Source organism: Balaenoptera borealis, assembly GCF_965194805.1.
Source record: "Balaenoptera borealis genome assembly, chromosome: 1".
Classification (NCBI taxonomy): Eukaryota; Metazoa; Chordata; class Mammalia; order Artiodactyla; family Balaenopteridae; genus Balaenoptera; species Balaenoptera borealis.
The window spans coordinates 40279089-40292612 of NC_138860.1; the positions used below are offsets into that span (position 1 = coordinate 40279089).

A 13524-nucleotide genomic window follows, 5' to 3' on the forward strand; every position below is an offset into this window, starting at 1 on the left:
TCACTTCTCTGGACCTCAGGTGGCTCATCTGTAAAATGGGGATGGCCAGGCCTACTTCACAAGGTTTTGAAGCTCGAAGGAGATGTCTGGGGAGTCCTTGGAACGGCAAGCTCTACAACTCTAAGGGATTGCTGGGCCAGCAGCAAGGAGGAGGGCTGGCAAACTTGTGCTGCTGTGAAGGAAGGTCGGGAGGGACCGACCTGAGCCAGGTCTCAGACCTTGGCTAATGGGTCAAAATATGAAAGGATTGGCTGAGCCTGGTTATCCCTGACTGAAGGGTAAGATGTGTACAGTTCAAAAGTCCCTGAGGGAAACCAGAGATGATTTTTATTTGTAGGTACTCATGATTCTAGTGAGGGTAGGTTAGGTTTCTAACGGGCTGGGTAACTGCCTCTCACCGTCCTGCCCAACACTTCCCTGCGCGTCCTCCCGACCCGGGGGCCTGCGCCCCTCACCGCCCAAGCTCCCGTGGCCCCGCCCCTGCAGCGCCCCAGGCCCGCCCTCCTTCCTCGGGGGTGGGGCTCCGCGCGTCGGGCTCCGGGGCTGAGAGCCGAGCCCCCGCCTCGCCGCCGCAGCCCTGGAGTCCTCGCCCGCCTGCAGCCGGGAGCCGGCCGAACCCCCGCCCGCCGACCCACACGTGAGTCCCGCCCGGTCGCCGCCCGGGGCGGCTGCGCCGCGGGGATTGAGCCCCACGCTGTAGGACTGGAGTGAGGGGACCGAGGAGCGCTTTTCGGCTCGTCCCATTTACTTTGAAAACGAAAGCGCCGCGGCGGCAGGAGCCCCCCAGCCGGCTCCCCGCGCCCGGCTGCCCGTACCACTCGAGCCCGGCGAGTCCCCGACGGCCGCCGGGAGGGCGCGGGCGGTGGGCGGAAGGAGGCGGCGGGGCCCGGACCCGGGGTCGCGGGAAGCCGGCGGAGCAGGTGGTCCTTGATGCGGGCGAGTGGGTGCGGCGTGGGGGGCACCTGGGTTCCGGGGCCCGGAGCGGGTTTTCTTAGCAGAGGAGGGGTGTGGCGAGGACGGAGACTGGGGGTCCCGAGCCGGGGAGCGGCTCCAGGGCGTGAGTGTGAACTGGGGGGGCCAGGTTCAGGTCGGGCTGCGCAGGCGGGGGAGGACCTTAAGGCGTGCCTCGCATACCCGCACTGCAAACCCCTGGCTCCCCCTCCATGTCCTTAGGTCCCCCCTCTTTCCACGTTTGCATGACTTTCCAGCCAAAGTATTCTAGAGTGAAACTTTAATGTTGGCATGAATGGAAACCTCCAAGAACTGTTCGATTGAGCGTGCTCATTTAGAACCACCCTCACCCCCAGCCAAGGGGAGCTCAGAGGGGTCTTGCAGGAAACCAAGACTCACAGAGGTTGAAATGAGTTACCCAGGGACACACAAAGAATTGGTGGAAACCAGATTGCCTCCCCCTCGTTACTGCTCTGCAGGGTTTTGGCAGTTCTGAGAATTTTCAGTGAATACTGGGGCCACGCTGTTGCCACTAACCCCACTGGGCGTCTCCTCCGACTCTCTCGGCTGGTTCTGCCCCCTCCTGCAGAGTTTCCATATTTGGCTATTTCAGATTTACTTTCATCAGAACTCAGTTACCTCGCTGGGGCAGGCAGGGTTGCTCTGGGCTCGCGGTGGGGTTGGTGAAATGAGGCGCGGCTCCCACCCAGACTGCCCCCTGCGCACCCAACCTTCCACAGCGCCGGGCTCTGACCCGAGTCCCTTGAGGACAGGCCTCTAGTAACCAATGGGATTAAGTAAATATTTATTGGACACAGGTGCTGGGTGAGAACTGTGGTCGGGTCAGTGGAATGCATTCCTCCTTTCAGAGATATTTACATTTTAAAAGGAAGACACAAAATACAAAGAAATTGGTTGAAGTGCTTCTGGAAGTAGAGCAGTTCTGGGGGTGTGTGAGATAACTTTAGGCAGGGAAAGGCTGGGCTAGAACCTCTCAAATCCAGAGTGCAGCTGCCTGCTCTGCTTTACACACAGACAGCTGAAGACAGGGGCGTTAGCACAGTTGATGGTTTGGGTGAAAACCTTATCATCTAAACACTCCCACCTCCAACTCTAATTTGAACTGGAGAGACAGAAATTGCTGTAGAAAAGATGAATGTGAGGTGGAAGTAGAAAATGTCTAGCTTTATCAAGGTGCTTTTGTTTTGTTTTTGTTCTTGCTTTGAGCTCAGTGGAATGGGTTGGTGCTCAGATGCTGGAACCTCTCTCCCTGGGTCCTAGACATAGGCAGGAGAAAGCCTCCCATCTGAGCCAAACTCTGGAAGTCCTGCCAGAGGGGCGGTGATGGAGGTGGTGACTTTCTCAGGTCCTCGGGGCAGAGGTCTGTGGCTGGGGTAAGGAGAAAGACGGGCAGTGTTTCCATCAGTCCACAAGCATCACCTGAGTACCCGCTGGCTGTGGGCGGCAGAGTAGCGGAAACAATATGGAAAGGAGATGGAGTCCCGTCCGCTGGAAGTCCTAACTGTGGGGACTGAGATATTTCAGTGGAGATGACTGCAGAGTGAGGGAGCTGGGTGCCTCTGAGTCAGTGCCATTAGGCTAGCCACGGGAAAGGCTCGTCAGTATTTAGACAAACAGACCTCCTGTGATTATCTCAGCTTTACTGGAGAGGACCCTGAGGAAAAACTAATAGTGCCTTGTTTATAAAGCTCTTTCCTTTTCAAAGCATTTTGTCATTGCTCTTGTCATTTTGTTCTCCACGATACCCTTGTGATTCAAGCCAAAGCAGGATTATCCTCCACATGGCCCAGTTGGTGTGGGTGAAGCACTGAGGGTGAAATAACCCTTTGGGCTCCACTGCTGGGCCAGGCCTGCGTCTCCAAGGACTCCGGTTCCTCTGCTCCAGGCCCTTCACCCTGGTTTCTCAGAGAGCTACATCTGCCCAGCTCCCCCTCAAGGAGGGTTAACAAGGGCTCCCATACTCTAATAATGCATGTATGGTCTGTTCCCGGCAACACAGAGCAAGTTCTCCTCCAGACTCTGCCCTGGCCACGGCATGAACAGACACCCACGGTTAGTCAACTCAGGGCGAGACCTGTGTCTGGTCTTGTTTGTATTCTGGCATCTGGCACAGAGGAGGCCTAAACAAATGTTGGCCTTGAATTCATTTGAGCCGTGTCTCCCTTGGGCTCTGAGCTGCCAGGGCCTGATGGCTGGGGAACGTGTGCTGGGTGAGGCTCTGGAGAGACAGGTTGAGCTGCCAGCAGGACTTGCTTAAATCCCCGAAGTCAGAATAGCACCGTCCAGTTGACAGATAGCCTGTCTCACCTGATGCACTTCTCACTGCCTCCCTGAGAGCAGGGAGAGATGGGTGCTGTTCCTTCCACTTTACTTGGCTGCCAGCCGGACCTCAGAAGTGACTTGAAAGATCTCACAGCACGTAGGGACCGGCCAGGACTCCAGCCCAAGTCTTCAGACTCCAATCCGTGTGCTCTTCTCACAGTTTTTTAGCTAGAGGAAGCCAGGATTCTGGGCAGGAGGGCGAGGGAACCAGAAAGGCATGCATCAAAGGCTGCCTGACGCCTCTGTCACTGATCTGGGATCTTTAATAAGAGCTAACAGACCAGGGGAAGGGGATCAGTGGTCGACTCTGCCTCTGAACAGCTTTTCCTGTCCAGGTGGTGGCTTTTTCTGACGTTCCTCTGGGGCAGGAGCTATCACCCCAGCAGAGTGTAGTAGGTGGGTGGGTCTCTGTGTGTGTGTGTGTGTGTGTGTGTGTGTGTGTGTGTGTGTCAGGGTTAGAGGGGAGCAAGCTGCAGGGCAGAAGTCATCCCCAGGGCTGCTGCGGCCACGGTCGAGCCCCAGTGAGTTTGTTGTTTTGCCCAGAGCAAAGCTTTTTGGAGGGTCACACAGCGGTTTTTTTCCCCTAGAGTCCCCGGCAGGCCCTGTCTTGTGAGGAAGTGGGCTGGAGGGCCAGGGGAAATAAAAGTGAAAATACTCAGTGGTCCTCATAGAAAAATTCACAGTCCATTTGCAGTGACAGTGATGAGCGCTTTCTGCATCTTGTTACCTGGAGGCAAGCGGTGGTACAGGCTTAGACGGCGCTGTAGCAAGAGCAGTGTGCACCCAAGTGTCCGTGCAGGTTCTGTGGCGCTGGGGTTACTGATGGAGCCCATTGAGCGCCCCCCCGGGCATGGGGAGATAGGTGCTTGTGGGAGGGGGTACCCATCTCACTTCCAGCAGATCTTCATGCCTCGTTTCTTGACGCACACTCCATCAGCTTCCCTCCTTGCCAGTTCAGAACATCCCTGGAATTTCCCCTATAGCTTTTTTTTCTCTCAAGGAAAAGGTGCTCTCCTGACCAACGGGAGGACACCTTCTCCACCTACACCCCTGATGCAGCTCTCTCCTCCCTCGGAGATGGAGATGGAGACGATTCCCTTCATAACTCCCTGGCCACTGACTCCTTCCCCTCCACCACATGCTCAGTCTCTTCAACAAGAAGACCCCACGTTTCCTCTCCCTTTCACTGACCAGCTCCTAGAAAGAGCAGCCAGCACTGGCCCTTGCACTCGGTGCTCTCTTCCTCGCTCGGCACCGTGCACCTGCCCTGCTGCTTACATGACCCTTTGCAGGCTTCCAGGGCTTGGTAATCCTTAGTCGCCAGCCTGCTCTGCAGCTGTTGCTCAGCTCCTTGGAGGGGGCCACACCGTCCCCACTGACGTTTCCTTCCTTGACCTCGAGCTTCTCGTCCTCCTCCTGCCCTGTAAGTGCCAGAATGGGGCCAACACTGTGTCCTCGGGCTGGCTTGCCATTCCTACGCTCCTCTCCCTGGAACCCTCCTGCGCACCCGAGGTTAACCAGCGCTCTTAAGGAAAGGCTGATCAAGTCTCCACCTCTCACCCAGCTCTCTTCTTGGCCAGTTTGATTTGTGATACACAAAATCCTTACCGTGATGTTTTAGGGGCCCCTTAGATACTCGTCCCAAGCCGCCTCTTCCTCCACGTTCTCCCTAACCCTTGCAGAGATCATTGCTGTCCCTTAGCCACCTCTGTCCTGTCTCTCCCCAGCCGGTCCCGATCTACTGTCTGTTCCCAGGGCTGCTACCTGAGTTCCCGTCTGCCCCCCACTTTTTCCTGTACTACCTGAACTGTCCATTCGCTCGCTTTCCTTCCCTTCTGTTTTCTCTTCCACACTGTTGCAGAGGGGACTCCTTAATGCATAGTCTAATCAAGACCTACTGCTTCCACTAATGGTGTAGTGGGAATAGTATGGATTTCAGAATCTGGCAAGCTTGGGTTCAAATCTGGATTTATGGCTTGCTGGTTGTAGTTGTATGATTTGGGCAAGTCGCCCAACTTCCATGAGCTTCTGTATTCCCACCAGTAAACAGAGATAGTAATGTCACCCACTTGGGGTTGCTGGAAGGATTAAATAAGGCAAAATATACACAGAGCCTAGTGTCTGGCGGGTTCAATAAAGCTGGTTTTCTTCTTCCGGATGTTTGACAGCATAGGGAGTTGTGGGGTCTCTGGGGAGGTGGAAAATATGTGTCTAGCCTAAAGGCATTCAAATTTAAATTAAAAACAGACAAGCTCAAGAACTGCCGCATACCAGGGTAGACCATCATTTAAACTAGCCTATTGCTGTCCCTTTGCAATCTCTAGACCAGGCCAACCTCAGGGGCCAGAGTTGGTGAACTGGGATGGGGCAGGGCATGGTGGGGATAAGTTGGGCCGAGCCCTTGGCAGGCAGAGGGCAGAGAAGGGGGCTGGCAGCATCAGGCAAAGGAGGCCCAGCCCCAGGGGGTGGGTTTCAGGGGCAGGTTTCCAGTCGTTTAGAAGGACTTGTGGGCAGAGCAGTGCAGCCTTGGAGGAATCATAGTGCTTGGCAGGGAGGCAACACAGGGACCCACAGAAGAAATAAAATGGATTTAGGAAGCAAAATACAGACACTGGCTTGGTCACCAGGAGCAGAGCCATTACTTCAGTGGGATCCAGCTGTGAAGTCAGAGCAGAATGAGGAGTGAGGTTGACTTGGGGCAAAGCTGCCAGCCAGAGCCCTCTCTGTGCTCCCTTCCGAAGGGGGATAGCTTGGAACAGCCAGGCTATGTTCTGAGCCTCCGTTAGAGGAGTCCTTGATGCCGGAGGATGGAGGCAGGGGGTGGGGTTAAGCTGAGCAGGTCACAGAAGTCCCTCATCTGCCTTCAGGATGTTGGAATTCTGAGGAAGAGGCTGGGCAGATATCTGTGGTACAACCTAGGAAAATTTCCCATGCTTCCCTGGGTTCAAGGCAAACTAATGTACTATGAAGTGAAGGCTTGAGTGTTAAGTAGATGCAGAATAAATAAAAGAAGTGATTAAGCAACTGGGTGGGATCATTCCAGGAAGCCCTCCTGAGGAGTGAGGAAGGTGGGCAGCCCGGAGGGAGAGGAGGGAACCATGCGCAAAGGCATTTCTAAGCGATAAAGGAAGGAATGAACAGTTGTTCTTCATGTATGGGAAGTAGATTATTCTAGAGCAGATTGACGTTGGGGTGGTTTATATGAAAAAAAACTAATAATTTGGGATGTTGCTTCAACCTCTCCATAGCACTCCCATAGACTTCCTCAAAAATGCCCGGTGCCATGTATTTGCTTTGGACGGGCAGACACTAAATTCTTTCAATCTTTCCGTGATGCTAACAATTCCATATATATGACTTCAGTGGTTCACTGACACTAGGTCTTTCTAACAAGTGTGACTTCTGTAACCCCTGTCTCTTCCACCTCATAACTGTAATGCTGAGTTTTCTCAGTGTCAGCTCTTTTTAGGCCATGTTGAACAGCGGCAGGGCCTTCTACACCTGACTCATCTATTCCTAACTTTCTTCACGTCGTTTCTCCTTCCTGGAATGCCTCCTGTTTTAATCTACTAATCCATGCCCCTCTCACTCTTTTCAAAGAAAACTCAAAATTTGTTTCTCGTTAGGAAGGCTGGTCTCCAAGACCATGCCCAGGTTCAGTGATTTGCTAGGAGGACTCACGGGATTCAGCATATAGTCATAGGGCTAAGATTTATCACGGTGAAAGGATACAAAGCAAAATCAGCAAAGGGAAAAGGCACGTGGGACAAAGTCCAGAGGAAACCAGGCACCAGCTTCCAAGTGTCCTCCCCCAGTGAATTCACATAGGACGTGCTTAACTCGTCCAGCACTGAACTGTGACGACACGTGTGAAATGTTGTCTATCGGGGAAGCTCATTAGAGACTCAGTGCCGAGTATTTTTATTGAGGACTGCTCATGTAGACACCCTCTGCCTAGCATACACCGAAATCTCAGACTTCCAGAAGAAAACAAAACAAAACAAAACAGATGTTCAGCCTAAATCACATTGTTTGCACAGTTCAGGCACAATGAGCAACTCAGGGTGGTGAGAGCCCACCCCAAATCCACCTTCCCAGACATCAGCCAAGGCCCATCCTTGTAAGCAGACCTTTCTAGGGGTAGCAGATGCAGGCCTGCTATGTTAACCCTTTTCTGCACAGCTTCCCTGCATAATCCCACCTCAGTGCCTAACTATAGTTATGCTATAGAGAGAACCACCCTAGATAAGGGGCCAGAAGACCTGGGTTCCAGCCCAACATGGCCACCTACTGCCGGGTGACACTTTGGATCCCTCAAACTCTATTTTCCTCATTTGGAAAAGGAGAGTTGTAATTCTTGTTTGTAGAGTTCAAGGGTGACTGTGAGGATCAAGTGAGATGGCGTAGTGGGCATCCGTCCCCCTTGGTGGATCACCTACTGTGTCTAGGGCCATGAGTGAGCATGGGGAGTACGGAGGGAAGCGTGGTGAAGTGGCTTTGATAGGAGACAAGCCCGAGGTTGAATCCCAACCAAGCGATTGCCAGCTACGTCACCGTGAACACGTTCTTCAATCTCCCTCAGCTTCAGGACCCGATCTGTAAAATACGAACATGAGTAATGAAACTAGTACCCATCCCTCACTGGGTTGCTGTACAGAGTAAGTGGAACAACCCGTAGAAAGCATCTAGCCACAGTATCTAGCACACTGTAGGCACCCAAAGTGGCAGCTATTCATTTACTCAGATATTTGAGTGGCGGCTCTGTGCCAGCACCTTGAAAAAGACACAGTCCCAGCCCAGCTTTCTATTTGCTCATGCAGACTAATACTGGACAGATAATTACATTAAAAATGAATGTAATCATACGTGCTATGAAGGAGAAGTACAGAGTGATAATAGGGTGTGTACTGAGGAAGAAGGGGCTGAGCTGGCTGAGGAGGCCTGTGAAAGCTTAGCTGAATAGTGATGCTTAAGCTGGGCTTGGACGAGTTTAGTTTCCTGAGAAGTGGGGGGAGGGAGGAGAGGATGTTTCCAGCAGAGACAGCAGCTTGAGCAAAGGGAGACCAGCCTTAGGGCGAAGCCTGGAAGGAAGGAAGGTTCTCCTCTCCTGTGAGGAATGGCAAAAAGGCCAGAGAGGCTGGAGAATAAGGGGTGGGGAGGGAGATAACCTGGAGAAGTGGGTGGGACCATGGTAGCTCAGTTAAGGGTTTGGAACTGTGAGAGTAACGGGAGGCTGTGGAAAATCTGTGTGAGTGAGAACACCTTGGCTTTTTCAGAGGCTAATCAGGCTGCTGTGTAAGGGATGCTTCGGGGGAGTGAGTGGGTGAGGGGAGACCAGCCACAGGAGGGGAGGTGAGGGGAGACCAGCCACAAGAGGGGAGGTGAGGGGAGACCAGCCACAGGAGGGGAGGTGAGGGGAGACCAGCCACAGGAGGGGACGTGAGGGGAGACCAGCCACAGGAGGGGACGTGAGGGGAGATCAGCCACAGGAGGGGACGTGAGGGGAGACCAGCCACAGGAGGGGAGGTGAGGGGAGACCAGCCACAGGAGGGGAGGGGCGGGGAGGCCAGCCACAGGAGGGGAGGTGAGGGGAGACCAGCCACAGGAGGGGAGGGGCGGGGAGACCAGCCACAAGAGGGGAGGTGAGGGGAGACCAGCCACAGGAGGGGACGTGAGGGGAGACCAGCCACAGGAGGGGAGGTGAGGGGAGACCAGCCACAGGAGGGGAGGTGAGGGGAGACCAGCCACAGGAGGGGAGGGGAGGGGAGGCCAGCCACAGGAGGGGACGTGAGGGGAGGCCAGCCACAGGAGGGGACGTGAGGGGAGGCCAGCCACAGGAGGGGAGGTGAGGGGAGGCCAGCCACAGGAGGGGAGGTGAGGGGAGACCAGCCACAGGAGGGGAGGTGAGGGGAGACCAGCCACAGGAGGGGAGGTGAGGGGAGGCCAGCCACAGGAGGGGAGGTGAGGGGAGACCAGCCACAGGAGGGGAGGTGAGGGGAGACCAGCCACAGGAGGGGAGGTGAGGGGAGACCAACCACAGGAGGGGAGGGGCGGGGAGACCAGCCACAAGAGGGGACGTGAGGGGAGACCAGCCACAGGAGGGGAGGGGCGGGGAGGCCAGCCACAGGAGGGGAGGGGCGGGGAGGCCAGCCACAGGAGGGGAGGGGCGGGGAGGCCAGCCACAGGAGGGGAGGTGAGGGGAGACCAGCCACAGGAGGGGAGGTGAGGGGAGACCAGCCACAGGAGGGGACGTGAGGGGAGACCAGCCACAGGAGGGGACGTGAGGGGAGACCAGCCACAGGAGGGGAGGGGAGGGGAGACCAGCCACAGGAGGGGAGGGGAGGGGAGGCCAGCCACAGGAGGGGAGGTGAGGGGAGACCAGCCACAGGAGGGGAGGTGAGGGGAGACCAGCCACAGGAGGGGAGGTGAGGGGAGACCAGCCACAGGAGGGGACGTGAGGGGAGACCAGCCACAGGAGGGGACGTGAGGGGAGACCAGCCACAGGAGGGGACGTGAGGGGAGACCAGCCACAGGAGGGGAGGTGAGGGGAGACCAGCCACAGGAGGGGAGGGGCGGGGAGGCCAGCCACAGGAGGGGAGGTGAGGGGAGACCAGCCACAGGAGGGGAGGGGCGGGGAGACCAGCCACAAGAGGGGAGGTGAGGGGAGACCAGCCACAGGAGGGGACGTGAGGGGAGACCAGCCACAGGAGGGGACGTGAGGGGAGACCAGCCACAGGAGGGGAGGTGAGGGGAGACCAGCCACAGGAGGGGAGGGGAGGGGAGACCAGCCACAGGAGGGGAGGTGAGGGGAGGCCAGCCACAGGAGGGGAGGTGAGGGGAGGCCAGCCACAGGAGGGGAGGTGAGGGGAGACCAGCCACAGGAGGGGAGGTGAGGGGAGACCAACCACAGGAGGGGAGGGGCGGGGAGACCAGCCACAGGAGGGGACGTGAGGGGAGGCCAGCCACAGGAGGGGAGGGGCGGGGAGGCCAGCCACAGGAGGGGAGGGGCGGGGAGGCCAGCCACAGGAGGGGAGGTGAGGGGAGACCAGCCACAGGAGGGGAGGTGAGGGGAGACCAGCCACAGGAGGGGACGTGAGGGGAGGCCAGCCACAGGAGGGGAGGTGAGGGGAGGCCAGCTATAGGAGGGGAGACGAGTAATAGGAGGCTGGTGCAGAGGCCCAGGGGAGAGGGGATGTGGCCTGAATCGGGGGTTGGTTGTGAGGGAGGAGAGAGGGTACTACCAGCAATGATACCAGTTGTCTGGTGGCAACAGCAAGATAAAAAGTGGCCCTTCACCGAGAGGGAGCATTGGAGAGAGGGAAAGTTGGTTCCGTTTTGGGTGTGGTGGCTTTGGAGTGCCTGTGAGACATTGAAAAGGAAACACTAGGAAGGCAGTAACATGTGTGGGTCTAGACGCAGTGGAGAGAGACCTTGGGGGTCGTTAGTTCGTACATGGTCTTTGATGCCAGGACAGTGTGGTTTCAGGGAAGCTAAAGGGGAAAAAATATTTTAAAGTGTGTGTTTGGGTTCGGGATGGGGGTCGGGGTCTCTAACATCAGATGTTGCTGGGAAGGCACTTAAGATGAAGATGGAGAATTGACCATTGGCTTAAGTGACCCAGGAGCCCCTGGGTCCTGGGTGAGAGCAGGGGGCTTGGTGGGGTGTGAGCCAGGCCGGAGTGGGCTGAGCGTTGGATTGAAGAGAGGCCGGTGGAGATAGTCACTCCGCTGTGTGAGGGGAAGGATGAGTCAGGAGGTTTGGCTGTGAGAGGAAGCAGAGCTCGAACTTCAGAGAAATACGAGAGCGAGAATTTGGGGGATTGCTTGCATCTCAGGAGAGATTCGTGATTGTGTGAGTGCTGATGGAAGGAGCCAGCTGAAAGGGGGAGGCTGACGGATAAGCAGCCTCTTCCCGTCAGAAAACCCCTGAGGAGGCAGGAGGCTGGGACAGGTGGAGAGCTTGGCCTGGTGCAGAGGCCACCTCTGCGGGGGCCCCGGGGGGGGGGCGGAAGAAGGGCAGAGCGGGGGCCCCCTGCGCAGGGGGCCGGATATGCAGTCCTGGTGGCAGGAAGTGGAGGTATCTCTGGTCTGAAAACTTCTATTTTCTGTGCAATAGGAAGTGAGGTTTCCCGGGGAGACGGGGAGTGTGGTCAAGGTCTGTGCAGAAGAGAAAGGTGTGAAACAGATGTTGAAAACAAGAGAGTGAGCTGAAAGGGAAACTGGCCCAGAACTCTGTTACCTGATGAAGTCTCTGGAAAAGGAATCCAGCAAATGTGATTTTAGATCTCTAGCACCTTGTGAGGCACCTCGCTGAGGGCCCCGTACCTGTTTTTTGAATAAAAAATCCTTCTCAAGAATGAGGGGCTCAAGATCTTTATTTTCTTTCTAATCAGACAAATACTTTGTGCTGCTCTGTCCCTTTGGTCTTTCCCCACGCCTCGCCATGTTGATATTGTCTAGGATTTTAGTTCTATGATAATTGTAGATTTAGTTCTATGATATTCTTTTTTATTGTCCTTAGTCCTTTAGACAATTGTTTAATGATTTTCATTTTCCATCTCTCTTATCACACCTTCTTAGATTGAATTATTTGAACACTTCTTCCATGATTGTTTTCTAAGTAAAAGTTTTTGTGGCAAAAGAAGAAAAAAGTCCTTCTCAGCATTTTCCCTCTTTCGCAGGCACCTGGCTGCCCACTGGGACACCTCACCCAGGGGCTAGTTCACATGGGTGGCAGTAAGGAGCACTGTTCAGGCTCCACTCTTCCAGCCCCGGATAGCTAGACCCTCCCCCTCCTTAAACTGACTAGCCTCCCTCCCCCCCAAGTCAGCCATCATTAGCCAGCTTTGCCTTCTCTAGCTGTGACCGGTAGAATTTCAGGACTCCGAATCGGTTGAGATGAAGTGTTAGGCCCTGGGAAGCACACTCCGTGGGAGAGAGCCTGTCCTGCTTTCTGCAGAAACTGTAAGGCTGCTGTTCAGTCTTCCCACGAGTACTTACTGCGTGCCTATCATATGCCCTGTTCTAAGTACTGCTCCCTCAGGAAACAGAAGAAACGTTCTTGCCCTCATGGAGCTTATATTCTGGCAGGAAGATAGTAAAGAAGCAAGCATATACCAAGCTACACGGTGATAAGCGCTTTGGAGAAAAATGCAGCAGGTGATGCGGGGCTGCCGGGGATGTTGCTATTCCACGTGGGTCGGTGAAGCCCTCACTTGTGAGGTGACACCTGAGCAGGTACCGGAAGTGAGGAAGAAGCTATTCCGGTGTCAGGCAGAAGAGCATTCCAGGCAGGGGGGCAGCACGCAGAAAGCTCTTCTACTAGTCAAGAAGAAGCGAGGCTGGTGTCACTGGAGTGTGTGAACAGAGGAAAGCGCTGGGAAATGGGGACAGAGGATGGAGGCCAGATCACAGGACTCTGAGGACACTGGCTTTTACCCTGAGTGAGATGGGGCCCTTGGAGCAGAGGAGTGACATACCTGACTTCTGTTTGTAAAAGGATCACTCTGACTGCTGGGTTGTGAATAGACTGTAAAGGGACAGGGGCAGAGGAGGAGACCAGCTATGAGACGAGGGCTTTATCCAGTGGGGAGATGACGGTGGCTTAGACTGGGATGGTTATGCTGACAGTAGAGAGAAGTAGGTAGATATGCGTGGAGGAAGAGCCAATAGGATTTGGTGTTGTGGGATGGAGAGTGAGAGGGGCCAAGGATGACTCCAGAATTCTTGGTCCAAGCACCAGGGTGATTGGCGGCACTGGTTTACTGAGGTGGGGGAAGGCGGTAGGAGGAGCAGGCTGGGTGGGGCTGGATGTCTTAAGTTTGAGATGCTCAGTGAACAAACATGGAGCCACGGACTAGGCAGTCGGGATGACTCGAGTTCAGGATGGGGGTCCAGGCTGCAGATAGGAACCAGGGCATTGTCAGCCTTAGATGGCATCCAAGGCAGGAGCCGAGATGGGCTCACCAAGATCACAAGTGTAGATGGAAGAGAGAAGAGGTCCAGCACCAGCCTAGGTGCCCGAGAGGTGGGGCAGTGAGGAGCGGCCAGCAAGGAGAAGGTGACCCGAAAGCTGGCACGGTGGTCTAGCTCGGCACGTCTCACACTGTAACGGGCTGCAGAATCGAACCTGAGAACTTATTAAAAAAGCAGACTTCTAGCTACCACTGAGAGATCCTGATTCTGAAACGTTAATTAGGCCGCGCTAAACTATTGTAACAAATAGTACCCC

The 13524-nt window shown here is 55.3% G+C and overlaps 1 protein-coding gene across 3 annotated transcripts in view; it reads left to right on the plus strand.

Annotated features, from left to right (window-relative positions):
• The first annotated feature begins 495 nt into the window (after positions 1–495).
• The window catches only part of TRAF5 (TNF receptor associated factor 5), a 47297-nt gene continuing 34268 nt past the window's right edge, over positions 496–13524 (plus strand). The window contains exon 1 of one of the 3 annotated variants that reach the window (XM_082400127.1): positions 496–637. The gene's annotated coding sequence lies outside the window, so the exon portion shown is untranslated. Of the gene's footprint in view, positions 638–700; positions 921–13524 lie in introns of those variants that run through there. The other 2 variants (XM_082400128.1, XM_082400129.1) reach the window with 2 other exon arrangements.